The sequence below is a fragment of the Miscanthus floridulus genome, chromosome 14 (genome assembly GCF_019320115.1).
Source record: "Miscanthus floridulus cultivar M001 chromosome 14, ASM1932011v1, whole genome shotgun sequence".
Lineage (NCBI taxonomy): Eukaryota > Viridiplantae > Streptophyta > Magnoliopsida > Poales > Poaceae > Miscanthus > Miscanthus floridulus.
Window position 1 is genome coordinate 68,623,070 of NC_089593.1, and position 24,003 is coordinate 68,647,072.

General features: G+C 44.1%; 1 long non-coding RNA gene and 1 pseudogene across 1 annotated transcript; both read left to right on the forward strand.

The window, feature by feature from the left end:
• LOC136503653 (protein FAR1-RELATED SEQUENCE 5-like) overlaps window positions 1-22,499 on the forward strand; it is a 34,191-nt pseudogene extending 11,692 nt beyond the window's left edge.
• Window positions 5,746-6,579, forward strand: LOC136506156 (uncharacterized). Its single transcript, XR_010771412.1, has 3 exons — window positions 5,746-6,246; window positions 6,335-6,445; window positions 6,550-6,579. It is a non-coding gene; the product is annotated as an uncharacterized lncRNA (long non-coding RNA).
• Window positions 22,500-24,003: the final 1,504 nt, after the last annotated feature.

The following is a 24,003-nucleotide window of genomic DNA, read 5'->3' on the forward strand; positions in this document are numbered from 1 at the left end:
CAATAGCTTGTGTGTTAATCTAGTAGAACTGCTCGGTCATCAAGCTGTTAGATCTGGTTTGATGCAACTTCACTCAAGGCTATGGTGAAAATGATTCGTGAAAACCATGAAGCTGTTTGATCTTGCATGATCTGTTCTTAGTAATTTTGCCTGCTAGATGTCATTCTGAAGTAGGCTGGCTTGTTCTTGAGGTTGCCATACATCTGTTGAGCATTTCCTCCATTTTGTGCCAGTTGTTAACTCTTTATGCTGTACATCATGATTTAACCTGCACTCTTTCTGTTCTGGTAAAAGGGTTAAGGTTCCAAGGGGTTATTGTTGTGCTAGAAATTTCTGCCGCTGTGTATGCTAGATATGTATCTATTAAAGGTTTCTCTTCCGCAATACACAAAACTAAACCATGATATTATTAGGACATTTGCTACTGACATCTAGCTAGGAACTGTTTTTTTTTCAAAGAACTGCTTGTCGCTGTTATGGCAACATTGATTGTTTTATTGCTTGGGATGTTGCATGCCAACATTTTTAGTTACCTAAACTGCAGCTATCCACTATCTTAAAATGTCTGTTGTTCAATGAAAGTTGAATCTGTCCTTGTAACTATGAGCTAGCTGCTGCTATTGGCTCATTTCTGCTGGTGGTACCTAGTAGTTGATGGTCTGAATGATCATTTGGTGTTTAGGTCACCATTCAACAACCATGTTTTTCCTTTTTCTTCCACTAGCAACTCTATGAAAATATTTGGTGTTTAGGTCACCATTCAACAACCATGTTTCATGGGATCTGTTATACCAATATAGCTCTTCTTGTTTAAGAAGTCTAAGATTTTCACTGATAATCCAGGTTTTCCTTTGCCACTGGTCTATAGAAAGAGAGTTTGTTTCCTCTAAATTTTCAAGAGTAATCAATTCTTCTTGAAGTTCTTTCCTAAGCTTTCTAAGTTCCCCCTGAAGATTGAGCCCCCACCCTTTAAACTATTGCTTCATCAGTTTAAATGACCTGTCTTTAAGAGTACTGAAATGCATAAAAGAACATTTGATTTGTGTGCTTAAAAAATTCCTGCTGGTATAGTTTTGGTTAGAAAAATGTTTTCATGCTTTAAATGACCTTTTATGTGAACCTAGATAATATAAAAGTTGTAGATAATTTAAGTATCTTTGTTGTCCTAAAAATTTCATGATTTTATCCTATCTTTGCTGGTGTGTTGTACAGTTCTGAGATTTTGTATAATTCGACCATGTGGCTGCTGCTACTTGCTACTCCTAAGTGGCTGCTGCTCTTACTCTACTACTACCACTCCTTCTCTATTTTTTTGCTTATATACTGCTGGTGTGTAGTGGCTGCTGCTGCTGCTACTACTATACTACTACTACTCCTACCACTACTACTACTACTACTACTCCTCCTACTCCTCTTACTACTCCTACTACTCCTCCTCTTACTACTCCTACTACTCCTCTTACTACTCGCTACTCCTAAGTGGCTGCTGCTCTTACTCTACTACTACCACTCCTTCTCTATTTTTTTGCTTATATACTGCTGGTGTGTAGTGGCTGCTGCTGCTGCTGCTACTACTACTACTACTCCTACCACTACTACTACTACTCCTCCTCCTCCTACTCCTCTTACTACTCCTACTACTCCTCCTCTTACTACTCCTACTACTCCTCTTACTACTCGCTACTCCTAAGTGGCTGCTGCTCTTACTCTACTACTACCACTCCTTCTCTATTTTTTGCTTATATACTGCTGGTGTGTAGTGGCTGCTGCTGTTACTACTATTACTACTACTACTACTCCTCATCCTACCACTACTACTACTCCTCCTCGTCCTCCTCCTACTACTCCTCTTACTACTCCTACTACTACTCCTCTTACTACTCCTCCTCTTACTACTCCTACTACTCCTCTTACTACTCGCTACTCCTAAGTGGCTGTTGCTCTTACTCTACTACTACCACTCTACTGCTACACTTACTCTACTCTACTACTTTCTACTTACTACTACTACTTGCTACTCCTAAGTGGCTGCTGCTCTTACTCTACTACTACCACTCCTTCTCTGTTTTTTTGCTTATATACTGCTGGTGTGTAGTGGCTGCTGCTGCTGCTGCTGCTACTACTACTACTACTACTACTACTACTACTACTACTACTACTACTACTACTACTACTACTACTCCGCCTACTCCTCTTACTCCTCCTACTCCTCGTCCTCTTACTACTACCACTCCTCTCTATTTTTTTGCTTATGCTGGTGTGTAGTGGCTGTTGCTACTACTACTACTTAACTACTAGTACTCCTACCACTACTCCTACTAGTACTCCTCCTGCTCCTACTCCTCCTCCTCCTTCTACTCCTCCTCCTCTTACTACTCCTCCCTCTACTTGCTACTCCTACTGCTGCTCTTCTTTCATTGATGCTCCTACTACTACTCCTAAGTGGCTGCTTCTCTTACTCTACTACTACCACTCTACTGCTACACTTACTCTACCCTACTACTTTCTACTTACTACTACTACTTGCTACTCCTAAGTGGCTGCTACTCTTACTCTACTACTACCACTCCTCTATTTTTTTGCTTATATACTGCTGGTGTGTAGTGGCTGCTGCTGCTGCTACTGCTACTACTACTCCTACTCCTACTACTAATCCTCTTACTACTCCTACTCCTCCTCCTCTTACTACTCCTACTACTCCTCTTACTACTTGCTACTCCTAAGTGGCTGCTGCTCTTACTCTACTACTACCACTCTACTGCTACACTTACTCTACTCTACTACTTTCTACTTACTACTACTACTTGCTACTTCTAGCTACTAACTGTTGGCTGTTGTTGCTTTTTTTGCCAAATCTCCTAGGACTCGCCCAGGACTTGTTGTCCTGTATTTTTCCATCAGCTGCTGCACTATGTTTGTTAAGCAGCAGTTGCTTTTTTTTTGCCAAATCTCCCCTCTCCTCTCCTCTCCTTTGTTTTGCCAATGATGAAATTGTCCAAGTCCATACATTATATGGAATATGAGCTGATGATCAAGAACTTGTGAGGAACTTGGCATCATTAGCAGCCGCCCCTACATTACCTTCTCCTCTCTTCTCTGTTATGATGCCTTGATGCTCCAAGTTCAAGATCAGATGATGATTGACATGTTTCTGAGGCCTCTACCACTGCTACTTCTCGTTTTTTTATATTGTTGTTTTATAGGACTACTTTGGTTTATAGACCTTTTTGATTTCTTATACCTTCTCGCGTACCTAAAGCACACTTTCTTGCATCTTTTAGAACAAAGCGCAAAATAATGTCGCGGACAACAGACCGTGCAGCTCGATGCCCCGAGCATGATGAGCAGCCAACCTTTGAGGAGCAAGCACTAGAGGACCAGCTTACTCAGGAACAGTTCGATAACGAGGTAGAAAAAGATCTAGAAGTGATGCTTACTCAGGAGGAGTGTGACGAGGAGGAAGGCCCTGAAGGAGAGGCTGCTGAAGGCGAAGAAGAAGAGGATGATGAGTCAGAAGAGGGATATGAAAGTCCCGAGGATCCTTTCCCACCTGAAGCAAGAAGGAGGCCAACGGAGGAAGATTTGGACAAGGATTTTGACCCGAACGAGGAGGTAGGGAAGAAGCCTTAGCTTGTAAATTTTGCTAAAGCTTTGGCTGTGTTACCTCTGCTAACACTTTGACCTGTCCTATATACAGGTCCCTCCTGAAACTCAGAAAAGACGACGTCGACGTCCGCGACATCTCGCTGGACAAGACGGAGTAGAGGAAAGGAGAGCAGAGGCAACAACCACAGAGACGGATCACGATGCCTCTGCTCCACAAACTCAAGACACAACCATGACTACCAAGCCTAAGAGGAAACGAGGGGATAGAAAAGGAAATCTATATCCAGATAAGGCTTGCTATGTGATAACGGAGGTGGGGCCAGCAGGGGAGATCCTTGAGCCGAAGGAATTAAGAGGACGATTCTGTAATGCGATCGGGGCCCTAGTAAGAGATAAATTGAACCCAGCAATCCCTAACTGGAAAGAGGTACCAGAGAACATAAAGAATGCACTATGGGATAGGTAGCTGAAGGTCAATTTTAGATTTCCAGAGGGTAAGCACGAATTGGTAAAAAAAAATGCTATCAGGATGATGGGAGAGTCATTGCGACGTTGGAGGTCGGAGCTTAACACGAAGTATATCCAAAAGGGGTTAACTCCCTTCAATGACTTCGGCAAAATAACTCCTAGTCAATGGGAGGAGCTCGTGGCTCAGAAGACTTCAGCGGAGGCATTGGAGCTCAGTGCTCGTAACACCGAGCTAGCAAAGAGGAACAAACACCACCATCATCTAGGCCCCGGTGGCTACTATGCCAAGGAAGAGCAGTTTAGAAAGATGGATGAAGAGGCCGCAGCTGCTGGGAATATCGATGTGACGAAGTTGAAGGTACGCTCAAGGAACTGGATATATGCGAGGAGTACAGAACCATCCGGCAGTAATCTTAAGTTTGATAAGCCGGAGACCCAAGAGGCGGTATCAAGGATACTGAAATATGCTGAAGACAAAGAGAAGGGCTCATTCAATCCTTCCAGAGAGAGGGACGAGCTTAGCCTTGGCTTGGGAAACAAGGAGCACATAGGCCGCACCAGGGGGCTAGGGAAAAGGATGACTTGGAAGCAAGGATTCGAAGAGGACAGGCACATGTACAAGAAACATGGCCGAGACCGGGAGACTAGTCTTGAGCTCCAAGTGAAGGCTCTAGTTGCGAAGGCGCTGGAGGAGCAAGGAATGTCTACGGAGCCACGTATATTAGTGATGCCACCGGGAGAACTGGCATTAGTTGGCAGCCCTCCGAAAGTTCCTAGCAGCCAAGGTTCCACTGCAGCCACAACCTCAGTCGATCTCATACGGGAACCTACTAGTTGCACCTTGGTGTTTCTCAGCGGCCGGCAGAACACTGTGATGGAGGTGGCTACGGGTGTTGCACATCCTCCCGGTGGCTTACACCACAATAATAACATACTGCCGGACTACACTAGGGTCGAGGTGCATATAGTGAAGCCCGAGTTCATGCAGTGGAGGATAGACTACGCAACTCCCGAGGGGCTGGTGTTACTCGGAGACGTTATGGGGCAGTTCATCCTCTGGCACAAACGGGACATTATATTGACTGCTTCTTCACCGCCTCCCCCTCTCCCAAATTTGGAGCGAGTTGTTGAGGCCGGGGAGATATTTTCACCGTCTCGTGACCCCCACATTCCTGAGATGCCACATTCTTCCCCGCCTCCTATCGAGCATGTGCCTGATGAGATGCCACAACCTTCTCCAGCTCGTACCGGGCAAGTGCATCATGAGATGCCACAGTCTTCTCAACAAGCACAACCGATACATGAACAACGAGTGCCTCCTGAAGAAGGTGATGCATAAGAAGATGAGGACGTGTCTGAATGGGAACTCCGAAAGAAGATTCCAATCCACATAAGGCCAGTTTATGTTCCGATCAAAGATGTCCCGTCAGTGTCCAAGTGGTATTCCCATGATTAGTTCAAGCCTGAAAACCAAGTTAAAAAAGTCCCATCATGGGGTTCTGAGGAGGCCGTCAGTAGCAAACTTCACCAAATTGCAAAGCAGTATCCAAATGTTGATGCCATCGAATGGTCAAAGGATTGCCTGAAAAAATATGAAAGAGGCAAGCCCTTCCTACCAAACCGGGACATCCAGCGCCTACCACTTGGAATGAGAAGGTTCCATGATTGGTACTTGCGTGTTCTCCCAACGAGCATAGATATCATACAAGCATGCTTTCCCACCGGCACATTTGGAAGCCCAGCCGGGAAAATTGTCTTTGACTTCAATGACATGCACACATGCTTTCACCTGGGAGAAATGAAGATGAATCTAATTCGCACGTGGTGCCTGTAAGTCCTTGTCCTCCCGATATGATATGAATGTAATCTTTGAATTTTGTTGTAACTAACCCACGCCGTGATTTGTAGAATGCAAGTGCACATTGTCAAACAAATGCCAAGTGTGAAAGCCGGGTATGTAGACCCTCAAGCTATAGCCCAAACAAATTTTAATTACCCTAAACGGTGGACACTGGATGCCAAAGAGCTAGCAGCTGCAAAGACTCTTCGGGAGAAAGAGCGCATCCGTAGTGCGAAGCTAAGGGAAGAGTCCCTTAAGGTTGCGGCATACATTGCTCTGGCTTTCAAAAATCTCCAACAACACTCTACTATATGGCTACCATACAACTTCGAGTAAGTTCAACTATAACTTAAAGCTATGTTCGATATATTTTATTCGATGTAAAAGAGCTTATCTAGTTCTATGATTAAATCCATGCAGCAACCACTGGATTTGTATAGCCGTCGATGTCGGGAAGAGCATGGCATGGGTCTTTGATTCAATAGATAAGGACCCGGCGACATACAAAGACTTCATATCGATTCTCAAGACGTATACATATCGACAATCCTCATTAGCTTATATATCTGTATACATACTTGTAATGTTCACTTATGCATACTAACAAGTTGTATTTGCTAAAATAATTCGAACAGGGCATTTAGGTTCTATGTCTCTCATCATCATGGAAGGCATGATCCAGCGAGGAAGGAAAAGCTGGCTATAAAAACACTATGTGCGGTAAGTGTAACTTACTTCTTCAGTACTCCGTTACATGGCTGTCAAAAGCATTACCTAATATTTTCATATGCAAAACACACAGTGCCCCAAGCAGAGGCCTGGGAGTGTACATTGTGGATACTATATATGTTCTATGATGAGTAACACCGGTGCCTACAGGAGACACCCCTTAAGGGTAAGTTTGAACCTCTTCACCCGTAGTATAAAAACTTCATAAATGGTATGAAATACTAAACTGAAACTTGTTTTCTTGTAGTGGAGAGAAGAGAAAGGAATGAAAAGAGACCCATACAAGGATGACCAACTCTTAGAGCTCGTCGGCGACCTTTGCAACTTCATATTGGACCAGATTGTACACGTCAGAGGCGCCTACCATGATCGAGAGTCTGACTTAGGTACAAATCCTCAGTACCAACACCTTCGTGAGACTGAAAGGCTAGCTCTAGGACGTTGATAACAATGTGTATGAAATTTGTATATTTAATGATAGATTGTATATATATATCATTACGAATTGGACTTGTAATTGTACTTTATATAATACTATTGTGCTTGTAGTCGCGTTCGGAACATTGGTCGCGTGGCATTCGGCAACGCGAACGCGGTTCGGAACGTTGGTCGCGGGGTGTTCGGCAACACGGATGCTGGATGGAATACGCAGAAACAAACAGTTCTGGTCGAATTTGAATTGTAAATTTGAATTTTTTTTGGCGGGAAAACGTACTGTAGGGGCGGTTCTAGATTGAACCGCCCCTACAAACAGGTATTATAGAGGCGGCTGGCACTACAGCCGCCCCTACAAATAGATTTGTAGGGGCGGTTGGTTCTTGCGCCGCCCCTACAAATAGATTTGTAGGGGCGGTTCGTAATACCAGCCGCCCCTACAAATCGATTTGTAGGGGCGGCTCAATCACCAACCGCCCCTATAAATCGATTTGTAGGGGCGGCCTGGGAACCGCCCCTACAAATGCATGATTTGTAGAGACGGTTCGGTAGGGGCGGCTGGCCAAACCGCCCCTACAAAGGGTTACCAGCCGCCCCTAAAAATGCTTTTTGTAGTAGTGAGATTTGGGGACGCAGTGACCTTCAACACCACCTATCGCACTAACCTCTACAACCTTCCGTTCGGATTGTTCATCGGTATTAACAACCATTTCCAGTCAATAGTGTTTGGGGGTGTGCTACTAACATCAGAAAAGACACTACTAGAGAACAGACCTTTGATCCTCGGTTAAAATGGGCTCTATTCCTGGCATTTTTTGCGCCCGGGACTAGAGATACCTTTAGTCCCGGTTGGTGGCTCCAACCGGGACTAAAGGTCCCTCCCAACGGCTACTGCGCTAGACAGAGGTGGCATGGACCTTTAGTCCCGGTTGGAGCCACCAACCGGGACTAAAGGTAGACTTTTACTCCCGGTTGGTGGCTCCAACCGGGACTAAAGGTCTCTGCCACCTCTGTCTGGCGCAGTAGCCGTTGGGAGGGACCTTTAGTCCCGGTTGGAGCCACCAACCGGGACTAAAGGTCCCCCCTATATATCCCGGCCGTCTCCTTCTTCCTCCCCGAGCTCGAGCTCAGCACATTTTGAAGCTCACTGCACTAGTGTTCTTGCTTTCTCCCTCCATGGTTCCTCCATCCATTCTTTGATTCCTCCGTCGATTCTTCAGTTGTAAAGGTTACCAATCTCATACTCTCATTTTTCACCATTGTCTTATCTCATTTTGTTCACTATATATATATGGTTCTTTATTGTGGTTTTTTTCATTTGTAAGTAATTTGAGCTCAAAATCACTTCAAGCTTGCATATTTACATGAAGGAAGGTTAAAGTAGCTATTAAAAACTAGTATTCACCGTTCATTTGTAGCATGCATAGCACACTTCATTGTTTAGAGATATAGAGAATTTTAGAGTTTTTTAATTTTATTTGTTTATAAAATGAGAAATTTATAGTGTATTAAAAAATGAGTATATGGACTAGTGCCTCCGACTGGTATGACAGATGCAAATGCAAGGCCGTGCAATAGGAAGCAAATCCGTTCTCTTTTGACAATACGCCTAAACAGCCGGGCCAGACAGATTTGGTGGTTGAACGGGTCCGTCGGCCGTCGCCGTGCGACTGTACGACAAAGAATGACATCGATCGACCATAGTATTTTATTGTCCGGAGTCCGGTCTGGGGTGCAATGCAACGCAATGACAATTGACAATGCGTTGCTAGGTCAAAATATGGTCATTTCTATGGACTCCGCGACTAAACATTTTATTTTAACTTTTTATGAAATGAAAAATTTAGAAAATAGTTAGAAAATTATAGAAAATCCGTACTATTTGAACTTGCGGACCGTGTTTAGCTCGGCGAGCATGTTCTCTACCGAGCGGTAATGGACATCAAGGAGGAGCTTTGATTCTACGAGGGAGAGCGGCAACGGTCGTGGAAGACCGTGTTCCCTTCCTCGTAGAATCGGAGCTCTTCCGTGGTCAAGTACGGTGCCGTCCGGTGGAGAAATGCTTGCCGAGATGATCACGTAAGCATGGTCAACTAGTACGGATGGTTATTTATTAAAACATGTTTTTGAGCTATAAATCCTACTGGCCGTCTTCTTCCTCCCCGAGCCCGCCCGAGAGCTTAAGTTCAAATTTAAGCAGTGTTCTTGCTCTTTCTCCATCCATTCTTCGATTCCTCCATCGATTTCTTCGATTCCTCCGTCGATTCTTCGGTTCTAAAGGTTACCAACTTTATACTCTCATGCTTCATCATTGTCTTATCCCATTTTGTTCACTATATATATATGGTTCTTTATTGTGGTTTTTTTCATTTGTAAGCAATTTGAGGTCAAAATCACTTCAAGCTTGCATATTTACATGAAGGAAGGTTAAAGTAGCTAGTTGAACTAGCGGAACGTGTTTATTTCGGCGAGCATGTTCTCTGCCGAGCGGTAACAGACGTCAACGAGGAGCTTTGATTCTACGAGGGAGAGCGGCAACGGTCGTGGAAGACCGTGTTCCCTTCCTCATAGAATCGGAGCTCTTCCGTGGTCAAGTACGGTGCCGTCCGGTGGAGAAATGCTCGCCGAGATGATCACGTAAGCAAGGTCAACTAGTACGGATGGTTATTTATTCACACGTCCCAATATCATCGCAGTAGTCTGTCAATCACCGTACCCAAACGTAGTATATATATAAATATAAACGATAATCGATTATTATGTGTGTACACTCCCATTCTTCTGTTAATTTGCGGAAATATCATGTGAATTACTTACCTGCCGCAGTAAAAGACAAGAACACAATGACCATTAAAAATATCATTGTTTAGAGATATAGATAATTTTATAATTTCTTAATTTTATTTGTTTATAAAATAAGAAATTTATAGTGTATTAAAAAATGAGTATAGAGAGTAGATGGCAACTGCTTCCGGGTCGTCGGCCTCTCATGGGTTTCCAAAGCGACTTAGGCTGGGCCTCCCTCTCATTCCATGTGGCAAGTGTCGTGATGAGACGAAGATTGTGATGGAGTACCGAGTGAAGAAGGAGGGTCCCAACAAGGATCGTATCTTCTACAAGTGTCCGGATCGCAATGTGAGTTATTTTATCGTATTTAATGATTATGGTTAGTTTATACCTATTTTTATGATGGTTGGGATTAAAGTTCTAATTTTTTGTTTTAATTTCAATGGGATGGCAGTGGACGATGTTCAGGCTTCTACTGGCAGGAAGAGTATGTTGAACTCGTGCAAAAATATCTTGCACAACAGGCAGATACGACGGCTAATGAGGCAGTGATCCAGCCGAAGAAGCCCAAAGATGTTGCATAATCGGGGGATCTATCTGTTTTAGTTGAGATTGGTCGCGAAATCCTTGTGCTCCTGAAATGTATTTTAGCTTTAGTTCTTTTAGTGGTAGTTGGGATTGTCTACATTGTAGCGATGCTTTTATAAATTTGTACCTTTTGTGGTGGCACGCATGTTGTATAAATAATTAATTATGATTTACGTTTTAATATGGTATTTATGTCATGTAATGCAGATGAGCCGGCATTGGATGTACAATGTTGATCCCTGCCAAGGTTATGTGGTATGCTCCTATAATACCACGCTTGAAACGTCTGTTTAGAAACAAAGAACATGCAAAATTGTTGCGATGGCACAAATAAGACCGTAAGGTAGACAATATGTTGAGACACCCTACTGATGGGTCCTAGTGGAGAGCAATCGACAGAGAATTCCCGGAGTTTGCAAATGACGCAAGAAACTTAAGGTTTGCTTTAAGTATAGATGGTATCAATCCTTTTGGAGAGCAGAACAGTAGTCATAGCACTTGGCCTGTTACTCTAAGTATCTACAACCTTCCTCTTTGGTTATGCATGAAGCGGAAGTTCATTATGATGCATGTGCTCATCCAAGGCCCGAAGCAACCTAGCAATGACATCGATGTGTACCTGAGACCACTTATTGACGAACTTCCCATTTTGTGGAATAAAGAAGGTGTACGTGTGTGGGATGAGTACAAACAGGAACACTTTGATCTACGAGCATTGTTGTTCATAACAATCAATGATTGGCCTGCTCTAAGTAATCTTTTAGGACAGTCAAACAATGGATATAATGCATGCACACACTGCTTCGGTGATATTAGAGGTGTATTCTTGAAAAAATGTCGAAAGGTCGTGTACCTTGGCCATCGTCGATTTCTTCCTGCAAATCACCCCGTAAGAAAGAAAGGCAAGCTTTTTAAAGGGAAGGCAGACCACCTGACCAAGCCTCACAACCGAACCAGTGAGGATGTACTCGATATGGTCAATGATGTGAAAGTCGTCTTTGGAAAAGGACATGGCAGCCAACCTATTCCGAACGACGCTAACGGTCATGCACCCATGTGGAAGAAGAAGTCCATATTTTGGGACCTACCCTATTAGCAAGTCCTAGAGGTCCGCAGCTCGATCGACATGATGCACCTGATGAAGAATCTTTGTGTGAACCTGCTAGGCTTCATGGGTGTGTATGGAAAGCCTAAGGACACATTTGAAGCACGACAGGACCTACGTTGTTTGAGAGAAAGAGACAACCTGCATCCAGAGAAGACAGATGATGGACGCCATTACCTACGTCCTGCCAGCTACACTCTAAGCAAAGAGGAGAAGGAAATCATGTTTGAATGCTTAAACAACATCAAGGTACCATCTGGATTCTCCTCGAATATAAAGGGTATTATAAATGTGCCAGAGAAGAAATTCTGTAATTTAAAGTCCCATGACTGTCATGTTCTCATGACGCAATTACTTCTAGTTGCATTAAGAGGAATTCTACCTCCAAATGTATGTCTAGCCACCGTGAAGCTATGTGCATTCCTCAATGCAATTTCTCAGAAGGCAATTGATCCAACTGATCTAGCTAAACTACAGAATGATGTGGTTCAATGTCTTGTTAGCTTTGAGTTGGTGTTCCCTCCTTCCTTCTTTGATATCATGACACACCTTCTAGTTCACCTAGTCAAGGAGATTTTCATTCTCGGTCATGTGTTCCTACACAACATGTTCCCCTTAGAGAGATTCATGGGAGTCCTGAAGAAATATGTTCACAACCGTGCTCGCCCAGAAGGAAGCATCGCCAAGGGCTATGCAACAGAAGAGGTCATTGAGTTTTGTGTTGACTTTATTTCCGACCTTGACTCGATTGGTGTTCCTGAATCGAGACATGAGGGGAGACTAAGCGGAAACGGGACACTAGGGAGGAAAACATATATTGGTACGGAGGATGATTATTTCAATAAAGCGCACTACACAGTTCTATAGAACTCCTCTTTGGTAGATCCGTATATTGAGACACACAAGGATCTCTTACGATCCGAGTTTCCAGGGAAGACTGAAGCTTGGATTATGCGTAAGCACATGGAAACTTTCGGCGGTTGGTTGCGAAAAAAATGTCAAGGTGATGAGAGCATCCATGAGCAACTGTATTTATTGGCTATGCAACCATCATGGCATATCGTCACATACAAAGGGTACGAGATAAATGGGAACATATTCTACACAGTAGCCCAAGATAAAAGGAGTACCAACCAAAACAGTGGTGTCTGCATAGATGCCACAGACCCGAATGAGAATAAGCAGACATATTATGGACGCATAGATGAAATATGGGAACTAGAATATGCACCTACTTTGAAGATGCCATTGTTCAAGTGCCAATGGGTCAAGGTGACCAGAGGTGGGGTAATAGTAGACAACGAGTATGGAATGACAACAGTAGACCTTTGTAATATTAGGTACAAAAACGAACCATTCGTCCTTGCCAAGGATGTGAATCAGGTGTTCTATGTCAATGATATGTCTACCAAACCAAAAAGAGGAAAAAACGATAATGACTCAACCAAAGAGCCAAAGCGCCACATAGTTCTTTCAGGGAAAAGAGTCATCATGGGAATTGAGGACAAGTCGGACATGTCAGAAGATTATGAAAAGGATGACCGAATTCCATCCTTCAAAGTGAACAAAGACCCTAGCATCTTGGTAAATGATGAGGACACTCCATGGTTACGACGCGATCATAACCAAGGGACATACGTAAAGAAGAAGTTCACTGCTGTGCCCACTTGATGATATAGTGATTTAATGTAGTGTGTGTTTGAGATATTATGTAATAATTGTGAATTCAGTTGTTTATTATGTCATGTTTCAAATTAAATCAATGTTTGATTTGGTGGGATTTCTCTCTCAAAAAGGTAAATTAGGATATTGAGTGATGAAAAATTAAAATATTAACATTAAAATGATGTGAAAACAAATTTCCTGTCCAAAACCAATAGTTTTAATAATTTTAATTAAACACTACATTTTTGCATTAACAAAATAATAAATATTAGTTACATTATGTTTTATAATTGTAACAAAAAATAAAAAAAGTTAGGTTATAGATTTTTCCTATGTGCAATAAAGAAAAAAATCCATATTTTTAACAAAATAATTTTATGTCTTTTATTTAATTTACTATGTATTTAACAAGACTATTGCATTTCTATTAAAAAAATTTGCTTAAAATAGGCGGGAAACGAAACTGCAGCCCACCTTTACTCCCGGGTGGGAAGCCCACCCGGGAGTAAAGGTGGGCTGCAGTTTCGTGGCCCGCCAAAAAAAACCCTTTACTCCCGGTTGGTAACACGCACTGGGAGTAAAGGACCTTTACTCCCGGTGGGGGGATGGCACCGGGAGTAAAGGGGTGTGGCATATATATACCAGTGCCATCTTCTTCCTTGCGTTCTTTGCCGATTCCTCTCCCCCTGCGCCCACGCCACCCGGCCCGCCACACCGAGGACGCCGCCGCCACCCTGCCCGACGCCGGTTGTCGCCACCGCCTCGCGCGCGTCCGCGGTCCCCACGCCACCCCGCGCGCCGACGACCTCGCGGCGCCAGCTGCTGCCCGCCCCGGCCCAACGCGCGCGGCTTCCTCTCCATTCCCGAGGTACGTACATACGTTCTACGACGGCAACGATTCTCCGCGACCGTCGTACGTGCGTGCTTGGTGGTTGGTAAGTTTGTTCGTGATTTGGCGATCTTGAACAATGCGGTATGTGTGTTGTTAAAATTTTATGGCTAATTAATTCGTACGTGTATAATGTTGTTAAAATTTTAAGTTCGTCCACGACCGCAACGATTCTTCAACGTGACCGTCGTATAATGTTGTTGCTAATTAACGATTCTACAACGCGACCGCAACGATTCTACAACGCGACCGCGACCGTCGTATAATGTTGTTGCTAATTAATTCGTTCTACGACGGCAACGATTCTCCGTGACCGTCGTATAATGTTGTTAAAATTTTAAGTTCGTCCGCGACCGTCGTATGTGCGTTCTACAACGTGATTTGGCGATCTGACATCGATCCTAGGTATAAGTTTCATGGCTAATTAATTCGTACGTGTATGTGTGTTGTTAAAATTTTATTTTATAAATGGAAAGATCAAAGGTGGAAGTTTGTTGCAATTTAGAATGGAAGGTAGTTCGATGGCATCTCAAAATGCGCGGCATCTACTTAAAGAGCTAGCGAAATGGAATCGGAGTTCTCTTATGTGACCCAGCTAGGCTGCTTGAGTTATTATATATTGTTACAGTACATAACTGGTACAACAACGTACAGTTGGGGTCTAACGTCATGGAATACTGGATAGTTGGACCACAAGTTAGGGCCCCTTCAACTAGTCAGGAATGGAGCTGGGAATTATTCCGGCTTACCAACATTATACAAATTAGTGAACCATTTCGACCGAGTACTCCCGGCTGGTGGCTGGCATATGTATACGGCCCCTGGTATATAAGCGCCATGTGTTTCTATGTATACGGCGGAGCACCGCCGCCCTCGTTCGCCCTAGGGTTTAGGGTTTATACGGTGGAGCACCGCTGCCCTCGTTCGCCCTAGGGTTTAGGGTTTATACGGCGGAGCACCGCCGCCCTCGTTCACCCAAGTGTACAAACATATATATGGCGGAGTGGAGCACCGCCACTCTCGTCACACCGCCCTCTCTTGCGGCCTAGTCGATCAACATTCGTATTATCGTTATCGTTATCGTTAACGCTAAACAATCACACTAGGGTGAATTGCGTCGGTGACTAGGGCGAACCGCGTTGTTGATGTCACCGACGTGGTTCGTCCTAGTCACCGACGCAATTCGCCCTCAACTGTTTATGTATAGCCCTAATTCGCCCTAGTACCGACGCAGTTCGCCCTAGTGTGGCCAATTACGTCCGTGACCGAGGGGTAAGATTTAATAATGCATATTGTTCGTAGATTTTATGCATGTAAGCAAAGATTTGACGTACTATATATTGGTTTTGTTTTTTGAAGCTAGATGGCTGACCCGAGAAACATGGATGAGGAGGAGTTGATGTTGAATTTGATTAACACTGGCACTGAAGTTGCCGGCGATGATGGTGCTAAAAATAACGTGTAAGAGGATGCAGATGACGGGAGTCGGTACTTAGCTCTTGAACAAAATGAGCAACAACATATTGGCCAAGTATATATTTTTTATTATTAGCTATATATATTATCATATGTCTTATGTGTGCTCATGACATTAAAAATAATGTTTATGTTTTGTAGCCCTCTGGATCGACATCAACAACTACAACGAAGAGTAATCCCAAAAAGCCATTGGAGGGCCGCTTCATCATCTCAGAGTTCAATGTGGATACAGGCGAACCGGGGGGGGGGCCAAATAAAACAAAATTCGTGCACCATTGTGGTTACCTTGTACGGGACCGGCTCCCGATCAGTACCCGCGAATGGAAGAAGAAGACCAATGCTCCTCATATCAGTTTTGTCTTCGATCGTGACAAGACGTTAATTTGGAAAGATGTCTTGGTACATTTCACACTCCAAATAGATGGTTATGATGATATAATAGATGGTGATGAATTGAAGGAGTGAGTTAGGGATTGGGCAATGAAGAAGATGGCCACCCAGTTTCAGACTTGGAAGAAACACCTATACATGACGTATGTCAAGAAGAACATAGCACCAGATTTCACTGTCCCAAGCCCGATCTCAAAGCAGAGGCCCTATTGGGATGAGTTTGTACAGTACAAGACGTCGGAAGAGGGTGTGAGTCGGGTGATAAAGAACCAACGTAATGCCCAACAGAAGACATACCACCATAACTTGGGATCAGGTGGCTACCCGACTGCCATTAAGATGTGGAACAAAATGGAAGCAGACCTTCTTGCTAAGGGTATCACACCAGAATCACTCGAGTGGGGAGAGAGTGCAAAGAATTGGTTTTTCGCTCATGGGGGAACACTGGACCAGGAGACAGGGAAGTGCGTTTATGGCGCAAGACTGCAAGAAGCAGCAGAAAGATTGTTTTATGCTCATAGAGCTACTGCTAGTGGTGCATTCAGGCCCAATAGAGAGAAGGATGAACTAACATACGCCATCGGGACTATTGAACACGGGGGCCGAACTAGAGGCAAAGGAAGTGTCTCGTGGGAGCATGGATTCCCTCAGGACAGACCTTCCTACAGAAGCCGCCAGAGAAAGAAGGAAGAAGAGGCACAGCGGCTCCAGAGGTTGGAGGAAGCAGTGCGTGAAGCACAGGAGCGAGAAAAAAACCTTGAAGCGAGAATGTAGGAGGAAATTAGAAGGCAAGTGCAAATAGCAGTGAGTGCAAGCAAGCAGGCATCAGAGCCAGGAATCAACATTAGCCAATCTGTTCAGTTGAAAAGCAGCTGCACTTCAACGGAGATACCAAATCAAGGGGACACAGGACTGCGCTTCCCTGTGGATGACATCACTGAACCTTGTACATCGTATGAGCTACACATTCCGAAGGGGAATTCCACAATCAAGGTGGCTATCGGTCTTGTTAATCCTATCGACCGAACCAAGACACCAAGGATTCATGGGAATATAATCCAAGAAGGATATGCTACCATCTCGGTAGATAAAGCTGAAAAAGGTTTTAGTGATTTACCTCTTGACATTTCTGGAGGTGATGGCGAGAAGACTCTAGGAGAAGCAGAGAAGACATTCATTCTATGGCGCAAGCGCTACATCATCATTCCTGGGATGTCGGCTCCACCTCCTGAACTACCTCACCATAGGTGCGGATGAAAACACTACATCATTAATTTATATTGGCTTAAATAATTAATAATCTGCTCATAATAATATGTCATTCCTTTTTTTGTAGCAGATCCCCCCCAACCTAAATCCAATTGTTCAATCGCCAGATCATCATAGTGCTCTGTACGATGACAATGTGTTGGAAGGCGAGGCTGCATCCACACCATCTCCAAGGAGGTCTCCAATGCCGCAGCCGCCACGTCCAAGGAGGTCTCCAACGCCGCTGCCACCACCTCCAAGGAGGTCTCCAACGCCTCCCCCGCCCCCGCCTACCAAGAAGCCAAGTACTAGCAAGAGGCCAGCCCCGCAAACGAAGAACCAGTCCCCGCCGGCAAAGAAAGCCACCGTGAAACCAAGGGCTATTCCCAAAATAGTATCTAAAGAGAAGGAAGAAGTAACTGATGCATATAAAAAAGATATGTCCAGATTCTATGACAAACTTAAAAAGGGTCAAGAAGCAAGAAGAAACCTGGAGAAACCGTACTTCTTCGTAGCTCCAGATATTCTAAGAAAAAAGGTGGCTTCTTACCAGCAACAACTGCGGGAATCTCGTAAGCCGTCCAAATCAACGTTAACAGACTATGACCGCACTCTCACCAAGTCAATTGAGGCGGCACAGAAAAAGAAGCGAGCAGGGAAAGGAGTTGCACAACTCGGACAACAATCGCACCAATCAGTCCCCCCGCTAGTTGTTGGTAATGAATATGGTTCGAATTTAGGATTAATGCATCAGGCAAACATACCTCCGGATGTCGATTTGGATCACCTTGGTGAATTTATTGAAGAGACTGGTCTCGACCTTTACCAGATGTTTGGTGATGGAAACATTGAGAGTGCAGCGGAGGTTGATATTTGGAAGAAAAAATTTGTACTAGGCCAGAGTCTATACAACCCTCAAGCCTTATGTGATCTGGGGACGCAAATGTACCTGCTAAACAAGTGGTACATGCAGGCGTCTACCGGTGGAGACTTCTGCGTTGGTGTCAGAATTAGAGACGAACATTGGTTCCGTGGCGATGATGTTATGTATGTTGACTTTGCATAATTTCATCAACTATGCCACCGGACCTCTCTGGATAAAGTTATCATTAGCTGCTATTGCCTGTAAGTAATAATTCTTTCGATCTATTATTAAACTCATCATATGTGTCTATATGCATATAAATTATCCTAACAAGTACTATATATATGCAAATTTACAATGACAGAGCTCAGAAAGGAAGGCTGCAATGAAATTGGTTTTGTTGATCCCCATATAGTATTCAAAGACCTAGTTACTCCAAAGCCTAATTGGAAGTCTGAGTCAGAGAGTAACCTCATGAACTTCTTAGTGAACCAACGCCACAAGAAGGATATACTCTTTCCCTACAACTTCAAGTGAGTGTTAATAATGTCGACCATCCTTAATGGCTCATATGTTGATTCTAGTTAATTAATGAGTGCTATGCGTTATATCTTATAAACACATGCAGCAATCACTGGATATTGATGGACATCGATCTGGTGAAAAGTCACTTGATAATCTATGACTCGATGAGAAAACCACAACAAGACTACCAAGATATGATAGATATTATCCAGAGGTAATTTCAGTATCTCTAGCAACTATATATACACACAAACATGATAATTAACTATATCTGATGACGTGGCAAATTTTTTATTGGGCAGTGTTTGGAAAACCTTTATTGAGAAGCAACACATGGGAAAATGCAAAGCGCCACTGAATGTAATCCCTTTGAAAGTAAGTCCCCTAAATTGCATCATCTTTATTAATTAAACATATAGCTTTCACCGGATCACCAGATTGGATGACAAATCTTTTTCTCGTAAAGTGGTGTCTGAGGCAGGAATAGGGGAACAACTACTGTGGTTACTATGTTTGCAAGTTTATCAAGGTGGTCTCCAAAAGAACCCCTACAGAGAGACTCAAAGTACGTTAAAAATACACTATATATTCATTTAATTATTATTATTGATTGTGTTACTATGTCTTTATATATATATATATATATATATATATATATATATATATACATATATTAATTTATTTTCCTTTAATTCAAACCTGTAGGCTCGATGGTTGGAGGAAAAGGTCATACGGCAAGACCAAATCAAAGCAATTCAAGAGTCTATAGCTGGATTTTTTAATGACCAGGTCATCGATTCCAAGGGCGAGTTCTACTTCGACCCAACACTGCCATTGAAGCCAAGCTAGAGGACGAGAGGAAACTTGTTATATCACAACAATTGTAATGCAATCTTTTGTAATATATGCACATGAAATAATATAATATAAAATACACATATGCATGCATACATGTAAATATATATATGATGCATGCATGCATATATATATATATATATATATATATATATATATTTTTTTTTTCTATGCTTGAATTGTGTGATTTAATACGTTCATTGTGCTTGAATCGAAACATACTATACATGCGTATAAATGTATAATTAGCAGCGTACAATACGACTTCGAAAACCTATTTTGAAAAGAAAACAAAAAAATGAAAAGAAAAGAAAAAAGAAAAAAAACCTTTAGTCCCGGTTCGTATTACCAACCGGGACTAAAGGTGCCGGCCATCGTGGCATGTCAGGAGGCACCTTTAGTCCCGGTTGGTGTTACCGACCGAGACTAAAAATCCTCCTTTAGTCCCGGTTCCTGACCCGGGACTAAAGGACCCCCTTTAGTCCCAGATGCTTGCTCCCGGGTGGGGAACCAGGACTAGAGGGGGTTCCCCACCGGGAGTAAAGCTCTGTTCTCTACCAGTAACAGAAGACTGCGAGCGGGCTTTCTCAAACTTCATCGACATAATGGGAGGGAAGAAGCCGTGTACAATCCTGACAGGTATTTACATTAGCATGTGCGCAATCTAGTTTATTATATCTAATAATAAGTGGACGGCTCCTCTTATGTTTCTGTTCGTCGTTGTTTTTTTTTTCTTTTTGGATGGCAGATCAATGTCAGGCTATGGTGGATGCCATCAAGACAACCATGAAGAAATGTAGGCATCGCTGGTGTAAATGGCATGTACTTAGAAAAGCTAAGCAGTGGTTGATGTGTACACGAAGAATGTAGGGTTCAAGAAAGAATTCCACAGGCTGGTGACGGAGGAGGTGTCAGTAATGAAATTCGAGAGGGGGTGGCGGCAGCTTGTACGGAAGTATAAGCTTGAAAAAAAAAACAAGTTCCTGAAAAGAATATACAGGCATCGAGGTATGTGGGCTAGGCCTTACTTCATGCATGTGTTTTGCGCTGGCATGACCAGCACGTAACGGAATGAGAGCGCGAACCACATGCTGAAGCAGTTCATCCAACGTTATGCACCGATGCATGTGTTTGTGAGCAAGTTCAACGAGTTCCAGACATAGTTATTAGGACCGGACCGGACATCGAACCGGTCACGCCATCGGTTCGATGGTTCACTGGTCCAACCGTTAAGAACCGGTTGAACCGCTGGTTCGATTATTTTGGACCGGGTGAATTGAACCGCTCACAAATACTTCAAACCGGTGTAATATAATGATATATAATAAATAATTTTTAGGAAAATATATAATAAATAATTAGCAACATATATTTGATCACATATACAAATAAGATGATAAAACACAATTATATAACTTGCTTCCCACTAATCTACACACGCACTCCGAGACATCGGTGCTCTAGAGTTGTTTTACCAGATATTTAAAACATATGTATAAATAATATATGGAGCACTTACAAATTAGTGCAAAAATGACTAGAATAGTAATTCAAATATTTACTATTGGAAACAATCTCGAATGCTAAAATAGAGTACACCATTGCGCAGAGCTCATTGAGATAATCAAAATACATATATTGTTTGTTCAATTTGAAGCTCATTTAAAAAAGTTATGAAATTTCGAAATTTAAAAGGCACGTCATCTCACGCCAGCACTACCAAAAAGTCAAAGGAGCCAGGAGCAGCCGACAACACCTCCACGCATGCCATTCAAATTCCAAAGTGAGCAGCAGCAGTGCAGGCCCACCGGTGGCAGGTGCAGGCGCTCCACCAGCTTGGATAGGACCACGTGTCCATGGCTCCACGCTGCACAACCAAACTGCTTGCGCGGCATCAGACCGGGGCGGTTCACATGGAACCAGCCGGTTCACCGGTTCCGTAAAAAACAGGCCGGTTTTTAACGGTTCGATTGCACAGACGGTCTTTTAAGTGAATTGGACCGGTCTAGGCTCTGGTTCGGTCTTTTAGCGGTCGAACCGCCGGTCCGGTCTGGTCCTAATAACTAGGGTTCCAGAATGATTGCAATGAGCAAGAGGATAAACAGATCCACATCACGAAGCAGGTAATCTTGACCGGGGGGGGGGGGGGGGGGGGGGGGGGGGGGGGGGGGGGGGGGGGGGGGGACATATACATTATTGGTTACGATCAAGGTGAATATTATAACTTTGTAAATTATTATAGAAGACGTGAAAAGTGCCATCGTGGCTTACTTGGCTGGAGATATCCATCATACAGTGAAAACAAAATTTTGTTACAACAAGAGCTATATCTCGACATTCTACAACATAACGGGCCAAATGATTTTGTAAAGATTACATTATTGTTTCCAACACTCAGACACCCCGGGCCCCTTCTGTTTCTGTATGTGAAGGGCCGGCTGGGGTACTTAAGTTTAGATGACCGAGATGGGCATCAGGCTGTAGGCCCAAAAAAAAAGATGGAGTGTGATCGACTTGCATCACTCCCTATGATGGATGAGAAGCACAGTAGCCGTGTAGCACTACAATAACGTGCTTCCAGGTCGGTCGTTGTGAATGTGAACTGTGCCATGTGCAAACTTTGTAAATCTATATCTATATCTTATAATCCTAAATCCCACTAGAATATTATCTGGACATGCAAGGTATCCACCTCAACAATCCACTATCACTTGCAATTAAAATTCGCTAGCACATGCAATTATGATATTCATGTCAGCAAGACATATTATCCATAAACAAACATTTAGTTGCCCACGCATTAGCGTGCCACAGTATCCACTAACATTAGTTTATAATAATTAATCTCTTCCAATGAATTATATGAATAGTTTAATTTTCTCACAAATCAGTAGTTTCCGTAGCAACGCACGGGGTAGGCTTCGTAGTTACATTAATGTGCTTCTCTTTTTCTTCCTTCCCTGTAGCTCTCCTCGAGTTGTAACAGTTTCGTGTTTGCATTTCCATCACACAGGCAGGCACGTGATATATACCTTGAGCGGACGGACCATGCGATTCCATTAGGAAAATGTCAATTTTTGTTGTATGCCGCAATTTGTCTTTTGTTGAAACATCGGTTTCTAACAAGAGTGAGAAGTGGGCGGAGGCCTTCAAATTAGGTCGGGGTCTCCGCCCGAGATGGGCGGAGGCCGGCCTCCGCCTAAGACAGGCGGAGGTCCCTGAACGCAGTGCACTCCTGTCGGACAAAATTCTCTGTCGGAGGCTCTAGACAGAAGGTCGCTAAACAAGAGATTCAGTAGGCTTTGGCCAAGTAGGAGTAAGAGAAAGGGGCGGAGGCCCTCGGCTTTGGCCGATGCTCCGTACTCGGGCTTTGGCTCAGGCTCTGCCTGAAGGAGAGAGTGAGGATCAAGTACCGACTCACAAGAACTAGGGTTTCATAATTGCTTCACCAACCTCACCCTCACAGTTACAAGTGTTCCCTATTTATAGGGCTCAACTACCACTTTACAGAGTTTGCAACAGTGCCCCTCACTGCTACGGTACATTCCAGGAATATTCCAGCCCTAGTGTCTAACCTCAGGGGTGTTCTCATCACACCGTCTCGTGATGTCTTCATCTTGGGCCTAAGCCGATGCCCACTAGAGGCCCATCAACTGTCCCCACGTATGCCTTGCTGACCTGATCGTTCCTTGATGGGCCTCCACCGCCCTGGGGAACACCTTCGCCATGATTACTGCACTTGGCCTCCGCTGTCCCGGGGAGAGCCTCCACCGTCCCGGGGAGAAACTCCACCGTCATTCTTGTACTAGGCCTCCGCCGTCTTGGGAAGAGCCTCCGCTAGCTAGGCCTCGCCGTCTTGGGGAGAGCCTCCGCCGGCTAGGCCTCCGCCGTCTTGGGGGGAAGCCTCCGCCGGGAGTGCACCGGAGGACCAACCACTCAGGAGCGTGAGGCCTTTTGTCTGGCGCTCGTGAACGAAGATTTATTTGAAGGCCTCCACCCAAAGAAGGATCGAAGACGAAGACCTCCGCCTGAAGAAAAGACGAAGGCCTCCACCCAAAGAAGGATCGGAGACAAAGACCTCCGCCTGAAGAAAAGACGAAGGCCTCCACCCAAAGAAGGATCGGAGACGAAGACCTCCGCCTGAAGAAAAGACGAAGGCCTCCACCCAAAGATGGATCGGAGACAAAGACCTCCGCCTGAAGAAAAGATGAAGACCTCCACCCAAAGAAGGATCAGAGATGAAGACCTCCGCCCAAAGAAAAGTCGAAGACCTCCACCCAAAGAAGGATCAGAGATGAAGACCTCCGCCCGAAGAAAAGTCGAAGGCCTACGGAGGCCAGCATGCCAAGACGATACCAGACTCGGAGGTAAAGACCTCGGAGATGAACATCTACGAAGGCTTTGGAAGCAAAGGCTTGCGCATCATGAAGGCACTAGAGGCGAAGACCCCAGAGATGAAGACCTGGGGAGGCCTCGGAGGCAGAGACCCGCACGCCAAGATGACACCAATGGCGGAAGACCCGAAGGTG